This window comes from Loxodonta africana, chromosome 6, assembly GCF_030014295.1.
Source record: "Loxodonta africana isolate mLoxAfr1 chromosome 6, mLoxAfr1.hap2, whole genome shotgun sequence".
In the NCBI taxonomy this organism is placed as follows: Eukaryota; Metazoa; Chordata; class Mammalia; order Proboscidea; family Elephantidae; genus Loxodonta; species Loxodonta africana.
This window is the reverse complement of record NC_087347.1, coordinates 125,590,088-125,616,228: the sequence shown is the minus strand read 5'-3', so window position 1 is coordinate 125,616,228 and position 26,141 is coordinate 125,590,088. Positions and strand designations below refer to the sequence as shown.

The 26,141-nt window shown below is 43.8% G+C and overlaps 1 protein-coding gene across 4 annotated transcripts in view; it reads right to left on the bottom strand.

The window, feature by feature from the left end:
• RALB (RAS like proto-oncogene B) overlaps positions 1–24,849 on the bottom strand; it is a 68,195-nt gene extending 43,346 nt beyond the window's left edge. Inside the window, exons 1-2 of one of the 4 annotated variants that reach the window (XM_064287307.1) lie at positions 24,721–24,739; positions 4,024–4,134 (exon numbers count right to left, since the gene is read on the bottom strand). The gene's annotated coding sequence lies outside the window, so the exon portion shown is untranslated. Of the gene's footprint in view, positions 1–4,023; positions 11,977–24,720 lie in introns of those variants that run through there. The other 3 variants (XM_064287306.1, XM_064287305.1, XM_003416696.4) reach the window with 3 other exon arrangements.
• Positions 24,850–26,141: the final 1,292 nt, after the last annotated feature.

Here is a 26,141-nt window from a genome sequence, read left to right as displayed (position 1 = left end):
TGTTATAGCAGCGCTAAGAGACTAAGACACAGATGAACTGCAGACTTGTAAAGGTTGAATAATGGAAAAGTCAAATGCAGTGGCTGCAGTGAAAGTGTCTATTCGGTCTAGACATCATTTTCCGTTAGTGCTGAAAACCTACATGGAGTCCTCCTACTTCTTAGCATCATCTAACATCAAATTACTAAACATTTGTGACAAGAAACAAACTAAGGGACGGTGTACACAAGCGTGAGAACAGATGTTGAAGGCACACCCCTCCTTCCCTAAATCCCTCTATCACTGTCATCCTAACGACACGTCACAAACCTTGTAGCTATTTGTAAGCACGTCTATGTGTACTCCTCGGGCAAAGAGGTTGTAACTTATTCAGGAGTGTGTCTCCAGGGTCTAGAGCTCTGGCCTACAAGTGGGTTAGAAAACTAGAAATTCCTAGAGAATGAATAAAGGAATGAATGATGCGTGAAGAACATGAAGAAATAAAAATGAGGGCATATTTTAAACTACTTTCCATAACACACATCACGCCACATTTCTCACTGATGCTCCATTAAGGAAATGTTATCTCTTGAATGTTCTGTCATGAACATTGATTCTAGAAGATAAACTAATAGAGTGGCAGCCCTTCCCAGAGGTACTTTGTATAGTTTAACAATAAATACTGTAAACTACAAAAAAAAAAAAATGCACACACACACGCTCAGGAGACAACTTGAAGAGATTGGTCAAAGATGGACAACCTAAGCATCACTAAAGACAGTAACTGCAAAGGACTGAAACACATCAAATTTGTTGAGTAAAACGCAATTTAAAAAAAAAAAAAAAAAAAACCTAATTGTCTACCTTGGGAGAATTAAGTGAACCAACTCATTACTGTATTTTTAAAACTAATAAACAAAAACCAATCAAACCAAACCCAGTGCCATCAAGTCGATTCCGACTTATAGCGACCCTATAGAACAGAGTAGAACTGCATCATAGAATTTCCAAGGAGCGCCTGGTGGATTCGAACTACCAACCCTTTGGTTAGCAGCCGTAGCACTTAACCAGTACGCCACCAGTGTTTCCAATAAATAAAGGGAAAGACTGAAAAATGTATCATGCTTCTCCTATACAAACTGTACTATTGGGTAACCAATAATAGATGAGGCAAAGTTTCTCTTTATAGCAATATTCCAACAAATAAAAAGAATAATAGAATTCCAACTATTACCATTTTGCAACCCCTTATGTATGAAAAGATCTAGGCATTCAGCACCAAGAGCTGCTAACATTACCATAAATGAGAGAGCCTGACAGCAGAGAACGTGCACCCTGAACACGATATTATTAAATATTTGTGACGAGCTAAAGCTTGCCCAAAAACTTCTAAATCTAACTATTAATTTACAGGTATGACAGAAGACAAAGGAATATGTTAAACACCACCAAAGAAATACTATCTGCAATATATAAACTAGAGGAAATTACATGAGACAAACAACCCAGTTTCTTCAACAAAGAAATTGCGAGGAAAAAAAGGACAGATGGAGAGGGAACCTATAAATTATGAGACCTAAGAGACGTATCAACCAGTTGAAACATAGGATTGTATGTGCATCCTAATTTAAACAAATAAATATATAAGAAAATTAGAGAAATTTGAACACTGACTGAATTTGATACTATTAGGGAATTATTGTTTTAAAATGTTTATGTGACATGACAGTACGTTTGGTTTTGTCTAGCAAACAAAAGAATCCTCATCATTTGGATACAGATACGTACTGAATTATTTACAAATGATGTTCAATGATACTAGATTCACTTCAAAATAATAAAGAGGAAGAGAGTGAGCAGGGGTATAGATGAAGTAAGATTAGCCATAAATTGGTAACTATTAAAGCTGAGTTAAGGTTCAAGGTAGTTCTTTATACATTCTCTTTACTTTTGTATATGTCTGAGAATTTCACAATAAAAAGTTATAAAAAAATAAACACTATTGCACATCAAAAGAGTAAAAAGAGAACCTATAGACTGGGGAAAAATTTTGGTCTGCAAAGGGGCTAATCTCTAAAATTTATAGAAAACTTCAACACCTCAACAACAAAAAGACAAACAATGCAATTCAAAAGTGGGCAAAGTGAGACTGGAAGAACTAGATGGTGCCTTGCTACCACCTATGACTGCCCTGACAGGGAACACAACAGAGAATCCCTGATGGAATGGGAGAACTGTGGGATGCAGACGTGAAATTCTTATAAAACGACCAGACTTAATGGTCTGAGACTGGAGGGACCCCAGAGGCCCCTGGACCCTCTGTTAGTCCAAGACTGGAACCATTCCTGAAGTCAACTCTTCAGACAGGAATTGGACTGGACTATAAGGCAGAAAATGATACTGCTGAGGAGTGAGCTTCTTGGCTCAAGGAGACAAATGAGACTATGTGGGTAGCTCCTGTCTGGAGGCAAGGTGAGAAGGCAGAGGGGGACAGGAGCTGGTTGAATGGACACAGGAAATACAGGGTGGAGAGGAGGAGTGTGCTGTCTCATTAGGGGGAGAGCAACTAGGGTTACATAGCAAGGTATGTATAAGTTTTTGTATGACAGACTGACTTGATTTGTAAACTTTCACTTAAAGCACAATAAAAAAAAAAGACAAAAAAAAGTGGGCAAAGGACATAAACAGATACTTGACCAAAGAAGACATTCAGGTGGCCAACAAATAGATGAAGACATGTTCTTGATCATTAGCCATTAGAGAGATGCAAATCAAAACAACAATGAGATATCATCTGAACCTGTCAATAATGGCAATGATATTAAAAAACAGAAAACAACAAATGCTGACGAGGGTGTGGGGAGACTGGAGCTCTCATATTCTGCTAGTGGGATTGTAAAATGGTATAACCACTATAGAAAACAGTATGGCACTCTGTAGAAGGTTAGACATAGAGATGTCTTATGATCCAGCAATCTCCTAGCATATATCCTAGAGAAATAAGAGCCGTGACAGGAATAGATATATGCACACCCATGTCCATCACAGCATTATTCATGATTGCAAAAAAAAAAAGGACACAACCTAAGTGCTCATCAACAGATGAATGGATAAACAAACTATGACACATACACACAACGGAATACTATGCAAAACATCTCACGACATGGATGACCCTGGAGGACGTTATGCTGAGTGAAATAAGTCAATCACAAAAGGATAAATATTGTATGAGACTGCTATTATAAAAAGTCAAGAAAAAGTTTACACACAGAAACATTCCTTAATGGTTACCAGGAGTGGGGCAGGGAGGGAGGGAAAATCACTGACTAAATAGTCGACATGTATTAACTTAGGAGAAGGGAAAGGCAATACACAATAAGGGGAATGTCAGCATAACATGACCAAGGCAAAGGAAGACACTGGGAAGTACACAAGAGTAAAAGGCAACGACGGTCAATACTATTACATACACAATCCTGCAATACCAGTAATAACAAACAATATGAGTGAATAGATCCATAGATATGTAAGCTGAACAGGTGTGGGATGGCGTATGAGAGGACACCCATGAGCATATATAGGTTTGGCAGAGGAAACTTCTACATATGTATTTGCATGTGCTGTAAGATATCCACATACAGAGTAGAACACCCAGGGGGTAAAGTTACGAAAACTCCTTAGCCATAACCAAACACCTTGAGGGCCTGAGTCACTGGACTTGAGGGCTGAGGACCATAGTCTTGGGGGACCATCTAGGTCAATCAGCATTACATAGTCCATAAAGACAAGGTTCTGCATCCTACTTTCATGAGTAGCAACTGGGGTCTTAAAAGCTTGCAAGCAGTCATCTAAGATACAACTATTGGTCTTTTCCCATCCAGAGCAAAGAAGAGTGAAGAAAATAAAAAAGACTCCGAAGAACTAGATGGCGCCCAGCTACCACTAGTGACTGCTCTGATAGGGATCACAATAGAAGGTCCTGAACAGAGTGGGAAAAAAATGTAGAACAAAACTCAAATTCATAAAAAAGACGAGACTTACTGGTCTGATAGAGATTGGTGGAGCCCCCGAGACTATGGCCCTTAGATGCTCTTCAAACCTGGAACTGGACCCACTCCTGGAGATCCCCTTTCAGACAAACAATAGTCAGGCCTATAAAGTGAACAATAACACCCAAGAGGACAGTGCTCCTCAGAACAATCAACCATACGAGACCAAAAGGGCAGCATTTGCCCAAAAACAACATTCAGAAAGTATGAAGAGGCAGGAAAGATTGGCGAATGGAAACAAGGAACCCAGGAGGAAGGTGGTGGAGGGCTGTCACACACTGACAGGGGGATTGCAGCTAACGTCATGAAATAAAATGTGTATAACCTGTTGAACGAGAAACTAATTTGCTCTGTAAACTTTCATCCAAACCACAATAAAATGTTTAGAAGAAAAAAGAAAGTTACAAAAAATAATAAAGACAAAAATACAGGTGCCACTGGCCTAGAGAGTCCAATTTAGGAGCATGGGGCCCTGCGGCCTGTTTCCTTAGTCATCTAGTGGTGCTATAACAGAAATACCACAAGTGGGTGGCTTTAACAAGGAGAAATTTATTTCTTCACAGTAAAGTAGGCTAAACGTCCAAATTCAGGGTGTCAGCCCCAGGGGAAGGCTTTCTCTCTCTGTCGGCCTTCTCAACAATCATCCCCTTGTCAAGAAGCTTCTCTATGCAGGGACTCCAGGTCTAAAATACAGGCTCTACTCCCAGCACTGCTTTCGTGGTGGTATGAGGTCCCCCTGTCTCTCTGCTCTCTTCTTTCTTTTATATCTCAAGAGATTGCCTCAAGACACAATCCAATCCTGTAGGTTGAGTCCTGCCTCACTAACACAACTGCCGCCCATCCTCCCTCGTTAACATCAAAGAGGTAGGGTTTACAACATAAAGGAAGGTCACACAATACCGGGAATCATGCATGGCCCAGCCTAATTGATACACGCATTTTGGAGGGGACATAATTCAATCCATGACAGTCGCCCAGATGATCCTGATTCACTCCTGGATAGAAAACCATTGCATTAGACTTTAAGCTCTTTGAAAAACAGATCCCATATTTTGCTAACTACTGTTTCATCCATATTTATCACAGAAAACACAGTTAAACATGAACTGAATTAACCAAGATTGGAGCCATTTTGGAAACCCTGGTAGCGTAGTGGTTAAGTGCTACGGCTGCTAACGAAGAGGTCAGCAGTTCAAATCTGCCCACATGCTCCTTGGAAATTCTATCAGGCAGTTCTATTCTGTCCTATAGGGTCACTATGAGTCGGAATCGACTTGATGGCAGTAGGTTTGTTTTTTTGTTTGTTTGTTTAGAGCCATTTTCTAACCTTAATTCTATAAGAAGCAGATACTAATCTGGGTGGAACCATGAGCTTAACTTTAAAAAGGAATTCTTATTTTCTAATACCTAGTAGTTCACAGTCAACACTATGCTACCACCTTTGTTTTTGCAGGTTATCTTGATGACTTAGGAAAATGGATTCACTTTTCACAATCTGGTACATAATCTAGGCTTGGTACCTAGATGCAGCAATGAAATACCATCAGTCAACCTTCTGATGCCATCCCTAAGACGGCCTCTAACTTTTCATACAATCCACCAGGTAAATCCTTTTCCTCTTCCTATTTATCTCCTAACAGAGCAAGCCTCTTAATCACATAACAATGTTTTACTTATCTTCAGTACTTCAAAGTCGGGTACGATCATTTCCACATACTTACTATACAGCTTTAAAGTCTTCAGAAATAGAAAATAGGGGGAAAAATTAAAAGATTATCTTGAGAACGCTTAGAATTTTACAAAAGATAGAACAAAATAATGAAGGCTTAAAACAACATGCCCACTTCAAGTCATAAAATAAAATTAAAGAAGAAAAAAGGGGGATTCTGATTTTAAAGTGTATTACTGGATTTTCACAACTCAGAGCTGAATAGAAACTGGAGAAGCCAGGAGACAGGTTTTTGTTTTTTAAACACAATTCTATCAATACCTAAATTTTATTTTTCACTAAATCAGATTTGGAGGATTGTTACTATATTTGTGGCAACTTTTTGCAATTCTAGCTTAGGTCATCCATAAAAACAAACAGACAAGCCATGTTACATCATAACTTCCGACCGAAACATTTATTTTTCATGGATACACTCAAAGGACTGAAGTATTACTTTAGTTTTGTAAGGACGGTCCAGTTACCATCCTTTACATTAAGAAAAACTGTACAAATTTCTCGATCTTCTCTCAACAAAACCCAGAAAATCAACTCAGGAAAATTTTTTGAAGATTTGTTTAAACACCCCAAATCTTCCATATTATGTGGTGGGGTAAACAACCTACGACAAGATTCTGTATCTCCCGATTTAGTGTAGTCAAACCATGTGGCTATCGTTCCTATAAAGAACAAGCACACACAGTCACGTCTCATTATTCACTGTAGTCACGTTCTATAAACTCGCCAGGAGCACTGAATTAGCAAATACTGAACCCCTGCTCCTAGCAAAATACAGGGTTAGGTTCCTGCAAGCCTCAGGTCACAACATTTTCATCAAACGATCAACACACGGCCTTGTTTCGTGTGTGTTTCTGTTTGGACACCTTATCTAATATATACTGTTGATTCGTTAACGTTGAATTCACAGCCAACAGGACTATAACTCACCTGAACAAAGCTTCTCTAACACCTGTATCTTCTCTATACGGCACATCACAGCCTTCTTGTACTTAGGAACACTGGACGGCACTTCAGCACTATGTTTGGGAGCCATTTCAAATAGCAAAATCACCGACGAAAAGCACAGAAATGTGAAAAATGTGGCAGTAAATAGACCACAAAAAGGCCACCTGTTTACAGTATAAGAGCTGAACAAGAAGACAGCACGTAGCTTTTTTCAGTCTTAGCTGGGAACACACGTATCGGGTGATTCAAAATTTTGCCACTCTGCACGTGTCTGCAAATGAGCATGAAAGCTCCATGAGTTATTGATTTTAGGGTTACACATGAATTTTAGAGAGTTGGTGAATTCATATATACAGAATCTGCAAATACTGCAGGTCAGCGGTACTTCCATTACTATTTTATTTCCTGCCATAAATCACTAGAGCTTCTCTGAAGTCCTCTCAAGTCTCCTCCAAAATTAAAGAGCAGATGACTGCTTAAAGTAATAGCATTTCACACATACAACAAAAACAAGAACAGGCCCTTTTGGCAAAGGTACATCTGGTGGGAAAAATGAGTTAAAAAAAAAAGACTTCACTAAATAACATGGAAATGATCCCAGATACATAATTTAAGGTGCTGTCTGCTTAGCATCCCTTTTCCAGAAACTGCCTCCCCTCCCCAACCTCATGGTTACTCCAGGAGAGGAGGTGAGGGTGGGGTGAGTATGTAAGTATGCCAGGTTGGTATGTGGCCCCCATCCCCTGGGGGAAACTGGCTGTTCCAAAGAAGGGCACTTGACCCAAGGGAGGGCAAGGAGTCATTTCCCTCAGATTGCTGGGTTTGAGACTGAGAGGGCTGGGCCCAGCACAGCAAAAGCTGGGAGAAGGAGCCAGCCATGCCCTACAGAAGCCTGATGGGGGCCGGAGTAAGAGCATCAGGGCAGCTGTGGCCTCTCAGACAGCGCAGGCCCCTTCCAAAGGGACAGCAACTCCTCAGCACCACCTGATGATGGCTTCCATTTAGGAAGGTCGGGCCTTCTGACTTGTTAAGAGACACTAGGAATTTGCATTTTTCTGTGAAATCTCCCTCTTTTAAGGGTTAGTAACTAGATCAATTCTTACAAGTACTGTGTAAACGAACAATGCATGTCCGCAGGCCACCAATTTTACATATTGACAGCCATGCTTCTTGCCAAGTGGTGGAAGATGATCTACAGCCAAGACAGACAGAGCTGGCACACGGAGAGAAACGTGGAGGCAGTCTTGGCAGCTTTCAGTCCCTCTTTCCAGCTGCTCTTGAGTCCCCACTGTAGCCTCTGTCCCCTTCCTGTGGCTTGATTTTTTCATTTCTTTTTTGAACCAATGACATACACCGGTATTCTCCCAATGAAGCAATCCCCTTTTGCTGTCTAACCTTATTTACCTTATGTTTCATGTTTCTGTCATTTCCAACCAAGAGAATTCTAACTTACAGTACACAGGGCTTTGACAACGCACATACAACTCAAGTCTAAGAACTCGGACCCAGGCAATGGCACGGAGAAGTGATACGACACAAAACTGTTTCATTCTGAATGAATAAAGCGTGAACACTAGACGTAGCAAGTTCAGCTAAAGGTAGTTCCAGGGAATTCAAATACTCTAGCCCGTGTATTTTGGGTTAGCCCACTGTATACTTAGGAGTCTTGTCCGCACTGACAGTGGCTTAAATGAAAAAGTTATTTATCAGTTCACATAACTGAAATGTCCAGGAAAAAAGCCTGCTTCAGGAGCTCAAACGGTGTCTCCGGAACCCAGCGTTTCTCTCTCATCACCTACCACTCTTCTTGCCACCCCATGACCCCTCCCAATCCTAAGTCTTCTCCTGTGGGTGTCAGCTTAAATGACGCTGCTTCCAGGATCACCACTGCCCCTCAAGTCTCTCCCTCTCCATCACCCTCCAACTCAGCCCCTTTGTTTCTTTCACTGCACTTATTACAACTTGCAATTCTTTTATTTTTCTATTTTTAGTTGCTTTTTGTTTGTTTCTTCCACTACACAAGGGCAAGCATCAGGCCTGCCTCTTTCCCTCCTGGGCCCTCCGTAATCAGCACTTGGTGGGCCCTTCATTGTTCACTGATGGAATGTTTCCCTATAAACACATTTGCACCGCCCAGGGACATAACAGCAATATAAATCATGCTGCAGCCTAAATAACATGAATTTTACCCAAACTACAACGTCGTTGTTAGGTCCCGTCGAGTCAGTTCCGATTAATGGCGACCCTATGTACAACAGATTGAAACACTGCCTGGTCCTGCGCCATCCTCACAATCGTTGTTATACTTGGGCCCATGATTGCAGCCACTGTGTCAATCCTTCTCATTGAGGGTCTTCTTCTTCTTCGCTGACCCTCTACTTATATATATAGTATATATGCCACACTGGATCACTGGTGGCACAGTGGTTAAGCACTCAGCTGCTTAACTCAAAGGTCAGTGATTCAAACCTAGCAGCCACTCTGCGGGAGAAAAGATGTGGCAGTCTGCTTCCGTGAAGATTTAAACCCCTTGAGGCATGTGGGGACCATGGTCTCGGGGAACATCTAATTCAACTGGCATAACATAGTTTATAAAGAAAACGTTCTACATTCTACTTTGGTGAGTAGCATCTGGAGTCTTAAAAGCCTGTGAGCAGCCATCTAAGATATTCCACTGGTCTCACCCCTTCGGGAGCAAGGGAGAATGAAGAAAACTAAAGATATAAGGGAAATTAAGTCCAAAGGACTAAAGAACCACATCTACCATGGCCTCCACCAGATTGAGTCCAGTACAACTAGATGGTGCCCGGCTACCACCACTGACTGCTCTGACAGGGATCACCATAGAGGGTCTCGGACAGAGCTGGGGAAAAATGTAGAACAAGATTCTAACTCACAGAAAAAAAACAGACTTACTGGCCTGATGGAGACTGGAGAGACACTGAGAGTATGGCTCAGTAATGAAGTCACTCCAAGGTTCATCCTTCAGCCAAAGATCAGACAGGCCCGTAAAACAAAACGAGACTAAAGGGGCACACCAGCCCAGAGACAAGGACTAGAAGGCAGAAGGGAACAGGAGAGCTGGTAATCGGGAACCCGAGGTTTAGAAGGGAGAGTGTTGACATGTCGTGGGGTCGTTAACCAATGTCACAAAACAATATGTGTACTGTTTAATGAGAAAAAAATTTTAGTTTGCTATGTAAACCTTCATCTAAAGTGCAATAAAAAAAAAAAGATTTACAGACTTGGAAGCCCTATACAGCAGTGGCAGTTCTGGTCTGTCCTGTAGGGTCACTATGAGCTGGAATTGACTCAACGGCAGTGGGGTTTTTTTTGGTATATATGCTGTGTGTGTGTGTGTATCTGCGTATGTGTGTATATACATACGTACATATATATACATATATGTGTATATAACATGGTACCCCGGGTGGTGCAATCAGTTTGCACTTGACTACTAACCTAAAGGTTAGCAGTTAGAACCCACCCAGAAGTGCTGTGGAAGAAAGGCCTGGAGGTCTGCTTCTGCAAAGATCACAGCCAAGAAAAGCCTATGGAGCAGCTCTACTCCGCGGCACATGGGGTCACCACGAGTCGGAATCAGCTTGACAGCAACGACTCGGTTTTCTTGTTTTTAGTATACAGTATAAAATTCAGCACTTGGACTCATCTGTATTTTTATCTCCATTACTTAGAGTTAAAAGCTTAAAAAGTTTAAGCACCATTTCCTTATTTCAAAAACAAAGCTTAGCAAATGGTTAACATTAATTCACGTTTTTTAAAGCCTTGAGAGTCTGTCAATACAGAATGCGAATCTCTTAAGATTGTTATCTAAGGATTTATTTGAAGTCTTTAAGGTTATTGTTATGAGTTGACATGAGCCTTTAAAACAGATTATCAAATCATAAAGAAAAGTAAGTTTATTTACTAAGTCTCAGTAGAAAAAAAAACTGTAGTCTTAGCGGTTTGATATATCATTATAATATGCAAAGTTCCTACAATTATAAATACTTTAAAAATTAAAGTAACCTAATTTTTATAAGAATTTCATTTCCCCCATTGATTTAAATAAAGATTTCAAAGAAATTTTATAATTGGATTGTTTTCCATTCGGCAGCGATTCTTCTATCTGACCAGGTCTTACTTGTATTATCAGAAAGGAGCAAAGGACCTGGCACATGGCAGGCTGGACCTGTTGAATGACTAAGTGACGGCAACAAAATGAAAGTAGCTCTTACACGAGTGTTCATCACAGCAGTTTTCACAATAACTAAAAGGTGGGAACAACCCTAGTGTCCACGAACAGATGAGTGGATAAACAAAATGTGGTCTATACATACAGTGGGATATTACTCAGACATAAAGAGAAATGAAGTCCTGATACATGCCACAACATGGATGAACCCTGAAAACATGCTGAGGGAAATAAATCAGTTGCAAACGCGACAGCCAGAGCAGCCAGTAGCTGCTCAGCCACCATCAAGCAAGGCTTCCCCCTCCTGTCCACAATCATCAAACCTTAAGTGACAGACAGCGATGCGCGTGGCTCAGTGAGCAGTTGCTTGGCCATTATCATGGAGCCCTGCTGGTGCAGCTGTTAAGAGCTACAGCGAGCTACCACAAGGTTGACAGTTCAAATCCACCAGCCACTCCTTGGAATCCACTGGATGGCAACGATGTGGGTCCAGCCATTATCAAGCAGAACCCGTCCCCTCCTGTCCACTGTCCTCGAAGATCCTGAACGCTGCGTGCGGCTCAGTTCCTGCCTTAAGCCAGTCAAACCCAGCTTACTAGCCTCCAAGTATCCCATAGTTTCCGCCCAGGCCGGGACTTATCCGCCATTTCCCGTACCTAAAAGGAAAAAAATGCCACTTGTCTTACTGCGCCTGCACGCCATGATGCCCTTATGTAGTCGGTGACGTTTGTATGTACGTCCTTGTGCGGGAAGGTGTAAAAGGCTCTGCCTGCCTTTGCTGGGGAGCTTGCTCTGAGGTGTACACCTCCGTCCTCCTTGCCTGCGTGCTTGCAGTAAACGCTCTTCCTCCCTCCTCACCTCCCTGTGTCTTTGCTGGCCAGAAGAACGGGGCAGGACCTGCTTCTGGTAACAGAAGGAAAAACACTGTATCATCTCATAGATATGAAATAAGCAAATATACAGAAACCAAAAACTACCAGAAGTGGAAGAAGGGGGGCAGGCAGAGTTTCTGTTTAGGGGGCAGTGAATTTATGTTAATGGTGGTGGGAGAATGATAGAAATCGTTGAGTTGGCGTGTTTTGTTATATATATTTTTACCACAATTAAAAAAAAAAAAAAAAAAACTCTTAGCAGCTCAGCTCACTCACCAAAGCAGCTTTATTGGTTAGGTAACAGTCTCTACGCAGACCCAAACTTACCAGGGTTGCTACTGAGCCTTTGTTAAATCTTTCTAATAAGCCAAGATCTCAGTCTGAACTTCTGTATTTGGTAAATCTGTATTTTCTTATTGCTTTTCATTAAACGTCCTGGCCAGAAACAAATCACAGTTCTCACAGTTGCTCTTTCTGCGGGTTCAGCGTTTCCTACACACATTAACTTAAAGAAGGAGACTCCATTTTCCCTTCCCTCCACCGGCTGCTACTGTCATCAGTACCAGGGAAGAGGATATTTTTACATTCTTATACATACATGACTCAGCCTCTAAAGCTATAAAGTGAGGGTACTGCCTTACATGATCTAAGTTCCTTTCCAGTTGTTTGCTGTTTTTTGTCTGAAATCAGATACGCAAACCACCTCAAACTAGCGCTCCTGTGGGCCCAAGGAAATTTGTTTTAGTTATTTCTGTTCCTTCGTAAGTATCTCTTTATCTGCCTCTCCTCCTCCAAAAATAAACTAAAATAAAAAACAGAAGGCTCTGAAGCAAAGCGTTTGTCATGAGCCCCTGCCCCTGATTTGTACCTCAGCACCCATGCTATTCTGTCAGGGCTGCCCTTCGCCCTGAAGGGATCACCTGCAACTTAACGCTCAGCTTACGTATTTCCTCCACCATCTTCCTAGATTCTGTCCCCCGCCCTGGGACAGCTGGCCCCCGGTCTAAGCGTGCCCACATGCCTGTCAACACTGGCCACTGGTACACTGACATAAACCAGCAATTTCCATCCTAGCTGAGGTCAGCCTCTCTGGGCACTCAAGCTGTCTGTTCACCTTCATTTGCCCCATGTGCCTAGGACTTAGTATATGCTCAATAAATGCTGCATAAAAAAACCAAAGTTCTCTACCTGGGTTCTGAAGCCTCAAGAGGGCAAGCGGTAAGCTTTGAACTATTAATTTACCTGATGGTTTTTCTGAACTATAAAGAAAACAAAAACTGGGGGGGGGGGGAGGTAATTTGCAAGCTGATTTTTTTTTTTTTAATGTATAGTTATTTCTGATTAAGTCTTTCCCACCAACACAACCTCTGCCCCTCCCCCCCATCGCCACCAGACACTCCATGGAATCTGGGGATTTTGCTATCCTTAGACAGGTCTGGGGAGCCATGGTGGTGCAGTGGTTAAGAGATTGGCTGTTAACCAAAAGATTGGCAGTTCGAATCCACCCGCTGCTCCTTGGAAACCCTATGTCCTACAGGTTTGCTACGAGTCGGAATCAACTCAGTGGCAACAGGTTTAGGCTTTTTTCTCACAGTGTGACAGTTATAGACCCTCGATACATGCTCAGTTGATTACAGGCAAAGTACCCATATACTGATTTTATTTTTTGCAATTTTAGTTCCCTTAAAACCTTGTTGATTATTGATAATGTTGTTTCTTTCCTCAGTTTGTACAATCGACTCAACGGCAATGGGTTTGGTTTAGTTTTTAGAGAGGTCTGGAAGAAAGGCCTGGCAAACTACTTCCAAAAGTCAGCTAATGAAAACCGTAGAGATCACAACAGTCCCAGCTGCATCTCGTTCCATTGTGCGTGGGTTGCCATGAGCTACAGACCCACTCGACAGCAACTAACAAACGGCAGAGAAGCCTACTAATTTTTTTTTTTTTTTACGTTTGGTGGCTATGTCTCTTAAGAATATTTTAATCTACAGTTTTCTCCCTCCCCCCGCCCTTTTTTTTGGTTGAAGAAACAGATTTTTGTCCTGTTGAAATTTCCCATATTCAGGATGATTTTCTGTGGTGACATTTTACAAATTCCTCTGTCTCCTTTTATTTTCTGCAAACCAACAGTTAGATATAAAGGCTTCACCAGATGCAGGTTCAATTTTTGGGTAAGAAAATTTCATAGGTGGTGGTGTGTACTTCCAGCTGGAGGTACATGACGTTCACGGCTCTTTTCTCTGTAACATTAACAGCTATTGACGATCACTGCCTAGATCCAAGACCTCATTCCAAACCCACTGCCATCCAGTCAATTCCAACTCATAGCAACTCTATAGGATGGAGTAAAACTGGCCCATAGGGTTTCCAAGGAGCAGCTGGTGGATTCGAACTGCCGACCTTTTGGTTAGCAGCCTCTTAACCACTGTACCACCAGGGCTCCAAGATCTCATTAAGGGTATACAAAACAGTGATATCCCATCATTCCTTTTCATTTTTTTATTGTACTTTAGATAAACATTTACAGAGCAAATTAGTTTCTCATTAAACAATTAACACCCATATTATTTTGTGACATTGGTTGCCAACCCCACAACATGTCAACACTGTCCTCTTCTTGACCTTGGGTTCCCTATTACCAGCTTTCCTGTCCCCTCCTGCCTTCTTGTTCTTGCCCCTGGGCTGGTGTGCCCATTTAGTCTCCTTTTATGTGTCTGTTTAATCTTTGGCTGAAGGGTGAGCCTCAGGAGTGACTTCAGTACTGAGTTAAAAGGGTGTCTGGAGGCCATTCTCTTGGCTTTCTCCAGTCTCCGTCAGAGCAGTAAGTCTGGTCTTTGAGAGGCCTACTAATTTATACAGATGCACTCTGAAGTTCCTTCTACCTGCAAAAGCAGCAGGTCTGCTTTAACGCCTTGGAGACATTAGAGCTATTTCATCTCTTAGTAGCTGAAGGGCAAATTTGGAACTAGCACTCATGTCACTATTCTGAATTACTTATCTAGATAAAACCCTGTTTAGAGATCTACTACAGGTAGTCCTCAATTTACGATGTATTTGAGTTACACATGACGAACCACACTTACCATGGTCCTTTTTTTTGTACATCTTATCATTAGTAATATGTACTACATGCAGTGTTGCAGCATGTAATTTGTACATCTGATCGTTAGTAATATGTACAGGTACTACATATACAGTGTTGCAGCACGTAATTCTCAGGTCTTCACTCCCAGACATTCTATGTTTTACCGTTCAAAAACATTGCCATACAGATTTAGTTTTCTGAACTAAATCAGGGGCTTCAGTTGCTCGAAAACATGGACCCAAGTGCTGATCGCTTTGCTGAAGTCAACAGGCAGATTCGGGAAGCAGTGAGATGTTACTGCAAAATATAAGAAAGAAAGAAGAAAAGGACCAGATAGATAACCCCCACTAACCTTCTGACTAGAAACCCATCCCCGTTCCCAGGGATAATCCAGATGATTCAGAACCTTCCACAGGTGGAGCTATTACCGCAACTGACAAAATGCCAACCTTGTCCAGCTCTTCATCGGCCGAGTAAGTTTTTATGATTTGTGCATTTTTATGTATGGATGTGGGTATTAAAAGATATCGTAAGTTTATATGTAATGTTTCAACCCCCACAGAAAAATAAAGATCAGATTTATAAAGATACAGGTAAGAAAAGGTAATAATAATGAAAACTAAATTTAAAAAACAAAAAAAGAGGTATTGGACTTACATCAGAACCAACATATGACAGAGTCACTGGATCAGAACCCTGTCGTATGCTGGGGACTACCTGAACTACTATTTCTGCAGCACCTACTGGTACGTTGCGTGTCCTCAGAGTTAGTACAGTGTGCCCAAGGTCACGTAGCTCGTAAACCGCAAGGCTGGGACTGGAACCCCAGAAGTCCAGCTCAGAGTCCACACTCCTGAGCTACGGACTGGGGCTGGTGAGAAAGCCCTTCAAGAATGAAGCTAAAAACTAAGTTATTTTCAGGACACAGCCCTAAGGGCCAGGAAGCTTACTGAAGAGGCAGAAATGCAAAGGGAGCAGAGAACACGAGTTCTAAAACAAAAGTAGCTCTATACCAACTACAATATGGGACAGGAGAAAAACACTGGACGTGAAGTCTGCAGCCTACCATTAGGCAGCTAATGGCCTTGGATAAATTACTGAGCATTTCTTGGCCTCCGCCTGATTTGTCAACTACCCAGGATATCGATATCCTTGAGGTTAAGAAGATTAAATGAAAAAAAAAACCGTATCACAATAGCTGGCACTTAGTAAGCACTTAACTGCTTTTTTGAATAAAAAACCCGTTGCTGTTGAGGTGATTCCGACTCGTAGCAACTCCACGGCAATCCCACAGCAACCCTGTAGTACTCTCACCCCAAGACAACCGTACCCATCCCTGAAATGACTAACACCCCTCCCCCAGGCCCTTGGGAATGTGTGCAAACTCTTCCAGGCTCTCCACCTCTTCTAGGAACGTTCCCCTGCCTTTTGGCTTTGCCTGAACCCAGGTATACCCTGGGGACACCATGTCTTAAGCAGGTGCTGCCATATGCCTCAGGGCCAGAAAGGACAAGTATCCTGCCTTGCTCCCCACTGTGACTTCCAATTCAGTGTTTCCCTTAGTCCAACAATCCCCACCTTCTCTGAGGCTTGCGCTTCCCACCTACATCTACAGACCTCCTGATCACATCTCTCATTTACTGAAGACTTCTGCTCCTGGGTCACAGACTGCCTTTCTACCCCAACTCTCCTCATCCTCAGTGGCTTCTACATCCATACAGATGACCCATCCGGTAGCCTGGGCTCTCAATTCCTTGACCTCCTCTGCAAAGACCTTTTCCTTCATTCCACTTGACACTGTCATGATCATACCCTGATTTCATCATCCCTAGAAACAGTATGTCCTTTAACCCCCTCTCCCTCTCTCATCTTTCTAGCTCATCTCATCAAATACCCTCATTGCCACAATTCTCTGGCTTCCTGACACCTGGGAGCATTGGCCCAAGCACTTTCCCTCTGCATATGAAACCCCCTCCCCACCACAACCAGGTTCCACTTTCCCCCTTAACCAGTTTAGATTCCACAGCCTGGCATTATAAAAGCCCTTTTGCAAATACCCTCGCCTATCTCTCTTGCTCCCTTCTCTTCTGTCACACTCACTATTCTACTTACCAGAGCCTACAACTGGCAAGCAAATATTGCTGGGGAGGGAAAAAAATCACGTAACCAGCCTTACTGAACTTCACTTCAGAGTCATTTATGATCGCAAAGCTGGAACAGGCATTCACTCCACACTCCCCAGAAATCTCACTGATCCTCCTGTCCACCCTCCCTATGCTCACTCAACAGACAGCACATTGTTCCCAGAGAGAAGAACTGAGACCATTAGGCACAGTGTGGCTATTATTTTAGGACCTCCTGGTCCACTTTATGTCTCGACGGGATCATCCCCAATTGCAGATGGATTGACACGTTCTACTTAAACATCACCCTAAAGACACACATAGCACCCCCGCTTTGATCCTCCATGTCCCTCTAGTTAATGGCACAATTACTGTACAGCCCTGCTTACCTATACCAGTGCGTCCTTCCCAAGCTTCAGTGCAGGCATAAACTGCCTGCAGACCTTGCTCCCATGCGTGTTCTGACTCAGCAGGTCTGGCATGGGGCCCGAGACTCTGCACTGGTGACATGCTCCAGGTCCACAGACCTCACTGTGAGAAGCAAGGCCCCGTGTTTGCTTTTCCCCACAGGTTCATTTATGAAATCCGCTGGGATCCAGCTTCCTCCCCCAGCATAACTTCATGTCAAGGTTGCCAACAAACTCCATGTCGCAAACTCCAATAAAAACTTTTCCTCTTCCCCCACCCCTTTTTAAACGAACATGTAGCAACTGTAATAAAACTTTGCATGGAGAAAGGGGACAGCCCCTAGTGGGCCAACTGAAAGATCTGTCTTGGCATCTCCTTCCTCGATGTTTTCCTTTTTGGCTTCAGTAACACCACATTCTCCCACTGCTCTTAGTAACTCTCATTTCTAACAAGTTCCCAGGAAGTTATACGTAAGAATCACCTGGGGATCTTATTAAACTGCAGATCCTGATTCAGTATGGGGTCGGGGGGAGATGTAAATTCTCAGCCGGGAACTTGTTAGACATGCAAATTCTCAGTAAGGGTTCAAACCTGATGGAACCAATTTGAAGCTCTGCTCTCTGGTGGCTCTCAGCGCCTTATGCCAGGTCTTTCTTCTTTACTTGGTAATCCTCCAAGCTAGGTCTTAGCCCTTCTGATCTCTGTGTTGTCTCCCGAGGCAAACTCGTCCATTCCAGTGGCTTTATAGACAGCTTCTAAACTTTTAAAAAGCAGCCCAAGCCCCCCACACCGCCCCCTCCCTGGCCAATGCCCAGACGCACATTGCTCAGCCTAACTGCCATCTCTCCCCACTTTGGTGTCTTAGAAGAATCTCAAACTTAACATTCCCAAAATAGAACTCTTGGCTCTTCCCCCCAAAATCTGCTCCTTCTCCACTACACCCCATCTATTAGTTACTAAAGCCACTAGTAGTATCCAAGTCATTACTAAAGCCAGAAACCTGAGAATCATCTTTGATTCAATGGCAGCTCAATTCATGATCAATTTTGATTCCATCTCCAAAATACATTTCAAATCCGTCCACTTCTTCCGTCTCCTCCACCCCAGCCCTAGCCCCAGCCACTACCCACTGAACTACAGCTATGGCTTCCTAAGTGACCTCTTCACTGCCACTCCAGTACCTCTCCAGTCCATTCTCCACACAGTCCCAGCGTGAAGTTTCTAAAACTGTAAATTAAAGTGTGCTTAAAGCTCTGTAGCAGCTCCCCACGAATAAAATCCAAACCCTCTATTCACCATGGCCTAGAGAGCCCTGGAGGGACCTTTCCCCAACCAGCTCCTCTTTCTTTCAGTTCCCTGAATATGTCAAGTTCTTTCCTACCTAGGATCCTTTTCACATGCTCTTTCTTCTTCCTGGATTTCATTTTTTGAAGACCTGAGGCAGGAGGGAGCCAGGCAGAGTCAGGAAACTGAAGAAGGACCTTGGTAGCTATCCACAGCAGAGAGAAAGAAGCAGAGCCTGGTGCAAGAGAAGACTAGAAGGTAAGTAAATTTGTGTACAAATTGTTGAATGGGAACCTAAACTGCTGGGTAAACCTTCACTGAAAACACAATAAAATATTGTTTTAAAAAAAAAAAACCAGAGGGCCAAGTTTGGGGATTTTAGACTTCTCCTGAGAGGGCCGGAAAGCCACGGAACTGTTTTAAGCAAACAGATGACATAATCAGACTTGCATGTTGAAAGGGTCATTCTGGATAGGAAGACGCAGCAGGCCAGGCCAGAGGCAATGGTGTCCTGTACTAGGGGGATGGCAGTGGGTATGGACCACGTAGACGGATTTGGGAATTACTGTTTTTAACTGCTGTAAGTCAGCCCCCAACTCACGACGACCCCATGTGTTACAGAGCAGAACTGCTCCACAGCGTTTTCTTGGCTATAGTCTTTACAGAAGCAGTCCCTCAGGTCTTTCTTCTGCAGAGCCAAAGGGTGGGTTTGAACCGCCAACCTTGAGGCTGGTAGCCTATCACAAACATCTTGTGCCACCCAGGCACCTTTTACAACTATTAAGGAGGTTAAAATACGGCAGGACTTACTGAATGAACATATGACAGATACATAAGTATTAGTTGAGGTACTATATTGACTAAAATAAATTCCCAGTAATAGGATCAGGACTCCCTGGGTGGCACAAATGTTTAAACGCTACCCCGCGAACCAAGAGCTTGGCAGTTCAAACCCGGCGGTGCCTCGGAAAGGTCACAGTCTTGAGACCCGTGTGGAGTGCAGTGCTACTCTGCACGTCTGGAGTTGCCATGCGTCAGGATGGACGCTACAGCAACTAACGACAACGACAACAGCATCAGCTAACATTCTGGTCGCCAATCCTTTCCTGTTTTTACGAGCAGGGGGTGCGGGTGCTAACAGGAGTGAAAGGATGAAAGAAACAGTACTAGCTCATAAATCAGGACACGGGATGGGAAAAGACGTAAAATAGGACGCAGAGGAAATGTAAATTGTGCTGGCTTTTCAACTCTGTCCAACGGTGACTCTAACAACCTTCAACTGGGTCGGGACAAACAAAAACGATTCTCAAAGGAGAGCATCATCTTGTAAATTAATGTGATTTATTATATCGTTTGTTATAAATATGCTTGGTTCAAAGGATATTTGTTATGTGAAAATTTAAGAATCACGGACTTTTTAGAGATGAAAGGAAACTTGGAGATCATTTACCCAAAAAACCCTCCTTTTACAAATGCCGACACTAAGGCTCAGGGGAGTTACATAACCGGCCCAAGGTCCCGTGGCAAAGCCAGACTTCAGGCTCAGACTTCAGACCACTTAGTCCTATACTCTGCTCTCCGCCCGCAGACACCTCAGAAGGATTTCTAGAGTCTAAAAGAATAAAGCTCTTCTTTTATCCAGGTGGATAATTAAAATGTCTGAGGGTTTCAAAAAAGGACTGGGGGCTTGGGGCCAGGGTTTAGGTTCTCTTAAACTTTTTCAGAATACACAGATGACTAATGACAAGTTTTAAGCTGTTTATCAAGGAAGTCATTTTGGCAATAATTTTTACCAACTTGTTTTAGGGTTTCAAAAAAAAAAAAAACAGCTGTTCCATTTGGTTTAGGGATCAGCAAGAATTTAACTTCCAGAGCAATTGCATATTTGGCTAATAAACTCCAGCATCTGACAATGAAGAACTAGAAGAAAGAACATAAAGATTGAAATATGATATTAAAATTTTCTAGAATAGTAAAAACTCTGGCTGTATTTTCATCTCCTACAGTATTATATACTTTAGCAAGCACCTAAAAAAAAGATTTTCCAATAATGTCTGGGCTAAACCTTAAAAACACTTTTTAAATAAATTGTAGTAGCTAGTCTCCAAGAGGAAACCCTGGTGGCGTAGTGGTTAAGTGCTACAGCTGCTAACCAAGAGGTCAGCAGTTCGAATCCGCCAGGCACTCCTTGGAAACTCTATGGAGCAGTTCTACCCTGTCCTATAGGGTCTCTTTGAATCTGAGTCGACTCAATGGCAGTGGGTTTGGTTTGGTTTTTAGTCTCCAAGAAAGCTGATGTCCTCCGACCTCCCCTTCACATTGTCTTCTCCCACACTGTAACAGTGTGTTCTGTGTCCTAGAAGAAGTGCTACTGTGTCACTTCCAAGATTAAGTTATAAAAGATACTGCAGTTTCCATCTTGCTTACCTATCCCTCTCTCAGACTGCTTGCTTTGGGGAGAAAGTCAGCTGCCATGTTGTGAACAGCCGTATGGAGAGGACCATGTAGTAAAGAACTGAGACCTCCAGCCAAGAGCCATGTGAGTGAACCGTCTTGAAAGCAGACCCTCCAGCCCCAGTCAAACCTTCAGATGACTGCAACCCCAGGAGAGATGTTGAGCCACAAGCACCCAGCCAAATTGCTCCCAGGATCCTGGACTTCAGAAACTGTGTTAGATAATAAATATCTATTGTTTTACATTGCTAACTTTGGGTTAATTTGTTACACAACAGTGGAAAATTCATACAAACAGCAAACTTTAGATGTAGCCAGCCACACAGTACCTAACTACTACATTTCCTTCAACTCAGGACATATATCAAGTAAAATTACATAGGTTGGAATATTCTAATCTGGATAAGGTCTAATTTAATATTTGCTATGTCAATTCCAGGAGCCCTGGTGGCTCAGTGGTTAAGAGCTCAGCTGCTAACTAAAAGGCCAGCAGTTCAAATCTACCAGCCACTCCCCGGAAACCCTATGGGGCAGTTCTACTCTGTCCTGTAGGGTTGCTATGACTCGGAATCGACTCGACGGCAATGGGTTTGTTTTTTGTTTTTTATGTCAATTCCCAGTCTAGTGAGCCTGAAATATACTGCATATAAATTGCCCACAAAGCATAGATAAAAACAACATGTTAGCAACTATTAACAGAATCTTTTTCTGCATTTAGATTCCAAATAAAAACAAAAACACAACAACTCCAAAAAGAGATTCATTTACAATCATAACAGATGACACTCTGGAAAATTACTGGCAGTTACTTTTTTTTAAGTGGCATGAACTTGAAACTGAGGCCTGGCTGGCATTTTGTGCTTGCTGTACTGACCACATACATCTTCCCTCTTTGACATTCAGCTTCCTCATTCTCCTCATCTGTCTTTCCACTCTTGCCCATCTCAAGCTCACACACCCCTTACCAACTACCCCCTCTACTCTTTGGAACATCTAAGAATATGTGCATATATACACCCATATTTATATTCCTAATTACCAAAATAACTGAGGCGCTAAAGGAGACAGCTAATGGTTAAATCTTCAAAGATAAACATTAATCAGGTATTGATTATTCTTGTTCGGTGCTGTCGAGTTGGTTCCAACTCATAGCGACCCTATGTACAACAGAACAAAACACTGCCCAGTCCTGAGCCATCATCACAATCCTTGCTATATTTGATCCCACTGTTGTAGCCACTGTGTCAGTCCATCTCGTTGAGGGTCTTCCTCTCTTTTGTTGATCCTCTACTTTACCAAGCTTGATGTCCTTTCCAGGGACTGATAACATGTCCGAAGTATGTGAGACGAAATCTTGATATCTTCGCTTCTAAGGAGCATTCTAGCTGTATTTCTTCCTGGCAGATTTGTTCATTCTTCTGGCAGTCCATGGTATATTCAATATTCTTCTCCAACACTATAAACCAAAGGCATCAATCATTCTTCATTCGGTCTTCCTTATTCACTGTCCAAGTTTCACATGCATATGAGGTGACTGAAAATACCATAGCTTGAATCAGGCACGCCTGAGTCCTCAAGGTGACATCATTGCTTTGCAACACTTTAAATTAGAGGTCTTTTGCAGCAGATTTGATTAGATCCTTAGAAGTGATGATGGTAAGACTTTGACTAGCTTACCTTGGACACATCATCAAAAAAGACCAATCACTAGAAAGGGCCATCATGTTTGGTGGAGGATTAGGGAAGATGAGGGAAACCTTCAATGACATGAATTGACACGATAGCCCCAACAATGGGTTCAAACATACCAACAATCATGAAGATGGCGCAGATGGAATGGGCAAAATCCCATTCATAAGGCTGCCATGAGTCAGAGCTGAATGCAAGGCAATTAACATCACATTGATTAGATCAGTGGGTGTGTGCCAAGCAGATAGCTGATGCTCATAGTTTTCCCCCTACCCCATGTGTTTAGGAAAGAGCTCCATTTCTCTGGTTACTTTCTTTCTTTGATCTAACATTCAGACTTTTCAAGCAACATGCGTTCATTAAAAAAAAAAAAAAAACCCAGTGTCTTGCATGTCTAACAGACGGGCTGTTTGTATAGAAGTAACTGGAGTCAATGAAAGTGGGACTCCTGTATATCATCTTGAGACAAGTTACATGGAAACCTTACAAGAGTTCACCAAGGTCCCTCCCATTCTGTAGTCTAGGTTGTTGTATTGACTAAAACATGGACACGGGATCTGTATCCTGGCCAAAGATGCCCCACTCACAGCCTTCTTCCCACCCCTACCCCTATTCCAACCCCCACTGTCACAATGAAAACTTTAAACGGTCCTTGTTTCATTTAATTCTAACAATTAGCGAGCTGGGCATACAGTTATCTTTTTTTTTTTTTTTTTACAGTTGTGGGATCTGGCATTCAAAAAAACAGAGGGGTGAAAAACCATGCTCCAGATCACACCACTAGGAAAGTTTCAGAACCAGCACCAAACCTAGGTTTTCAAACCCAACTCTCCTGTTCTATCCAATATATTCAATGATCGCATTCATGGTCACCCCATTTCTGAGAACTTAACCTGTTCCAAGCAAAAAAAAACAAACCAAACCCACTGCCATTGAGTCAATTCTGACTCACAGCGGCCCTACAGGACAGAGTAGAACTGCCCCTCAGGGCTTCCAAGGAGCGCCTGTTCCAAGCAGGGGTCAAATCACAGATAAACGAACAAATGAGTCAAGTCTCTTCCACTGGCAATCCTAAATTAGTCCACGAGACACAAGAACTTCTCCCCAGAAACCTCACCTGATAATAACCCTGATGGTCAACGTTTCTAAAATGCATCTGATAATGAGCACGAAGAGAAGTGCTCACAGGAGCAGTCTCAGCGCTGCTTTCCCTGCCACTAACAGCTGCGAACCAACCACAGATCATCTTATACACGTCTAAGAAGACAAGAACAGGGGTGTCGATGCCTGGTCCAGGAAAACAGCTAAAGTCCAGAGCGCTTCCCTTAAGAAACCACAGTGCACTCGGGGCTGGCCCCTATCAAAGAAACAACTTCACACCCATTTGCAAGACAGAACCAAAAGCAAACAAAACAGCTTTTAGAACACAGCCTCACTTCCGCACAAGTTCCTAAGGCAATAATAAGTTTTTGCAACACTTTATAGCTCTTGCTCAGCCCACCGCGGCAACTAAGGGACTGAGGAAGTGGCCCGTCGTCCAGCTGGAGGCCCGAAAGGGCAGGAAATGGAAGCAGAGGCCATCTGAGGGGAAAAAGGGAAGGATCGGTGAAAAGGGTGAGGCTGGGCCACCGCCTCCCGAGCCTCCGCCCGGCTGGGAGCCCCAGGGGCTTTCTCCAGGCGACCCTCCCGGCCGGCGCGGGGCAGGCGGCCGGGCGTCGCCCTCCGGCTTCGGTAGGGGAAGCGCCCGGCCCCAGCCCGGCCCCAGCCCGGCCCCAGCCCGGCGCGGAGAGCGCGGGGAGCGCGGGGAGCGCGGGGGCCAGGAGCCGCCAGGCGCAGGGCGGCGCGCCCGCTCCCGCAGCCCGCGCCCCACCCCCCGAGGTGCCTGCGCGGCGTGGGCGCCCTTACCTGGGACACGTCCCGCGCCCGCCGCCTCGGCCGTCCGCCCCGCCCCCTCTCTCGCCTCCTCCCGGGCCGGACCCCAGCCGTCCCCTGCCGATTTGTCATTCAGCGGGGCTGGCTCGCCTCCACACCCCTCGAGCGCGCCCCCGGCGTCGCCTAGGCAACCCTTCCTCTCGAGAGCGCGCCCACCCTTCCGTTCCCGCCCTCCCCTGTAGGCCACGCCCAGCGTGAGCCTATCAGCCAATCCGAGGCGGAGCCTTCAAGCCGCGGGAGGCTGGGGAGGAAGCTACGCCAATGAGAAGCCGCCTCAGGCGGGAGGGGCAGGCTCGCATGTCTGCCCCGCCCACTTCCATTTCCTCTCTTTCCCCAGCCGGGCAAGCCGCGCGTGACCGGGGCTGCAGTGGAGGAGCTGCGAGCTGGTCCAGGGACGCTGAGCGAGGGCGAGGGAGCGGTGCTCCGGTCGTGGGACGTCGGCCAGGGCAAGGCCAAAGTAGGGAAAAGCAAAAGGGAACGACCTACCTGACAAGTAGAAACCCAGGTTTTAAAGCTACGACGTGGAGAAGTGTGCTTTCGCGCGGGTGTGGCGTGGAATATCTATGGAAGGGTCCGGACAGCTGTTTGCTGGGACGCCTGCCGGGGTCCCCTGCGGCGGGACCCCGTCAGCAGCCACAACTCGCTTGACAAATGACCTCCCATTAGCAGTAGTGCAGTGTCTTGACCAATGCTTGGCAACAACTTGAGGCAAGTCGCATAGGAGGAGGCTCACAACCAACAGGTTTTCTCCCACAGCCTGCCCGCCCCCGCCCTCCAAAGCCCGGGGACTGATAATTTTCTATCCAAAAAGGGCTTCACCTCAGGTTGACTTTCCTAACTAACTGCCCCTTCCTAAAGTTGAATCCTCCCCACGAGCAGGTTTGGTGACCCCTACACAAACCTCACACCGTATCACATTTGATTAAATGTCTGCCTCTACAATCTCTAGGGAAGGGAACGATCTTTTATTCAATTTTATATCCACAGCAGCTAGTGCAGTGTCTGGCATATAAACATTAATTCTCTCCTGGTTGGTAATTACACTTTAAGGTACATATGCATTATATTAGAAGCTTTTCTGCCTTGATTAAACTGCCCTGTATAAGCAACTAATTGATGTAGTCCCTCAACCAACATCTATATCCAAAAGCACAGAAGCTTCACTTTAATCTTAGGTAAGTCTTAACAGAGGCAAAGAAAACGTTCGATCAGAAGAATATCCTAGTGTTAGTCTAGGATCTTAAGCATTCAGTTTTTACCTTTCTTATGCACATTAAAGACTTACCTGGAGTGCTAATTATATGACAGAAACCATTCTAAAGGGAAAGTAGGGAACGTCTCAAAGGTGAATATCTCTACTTTTTATAACCTAGAAGGAAAATCAGATCCAAACC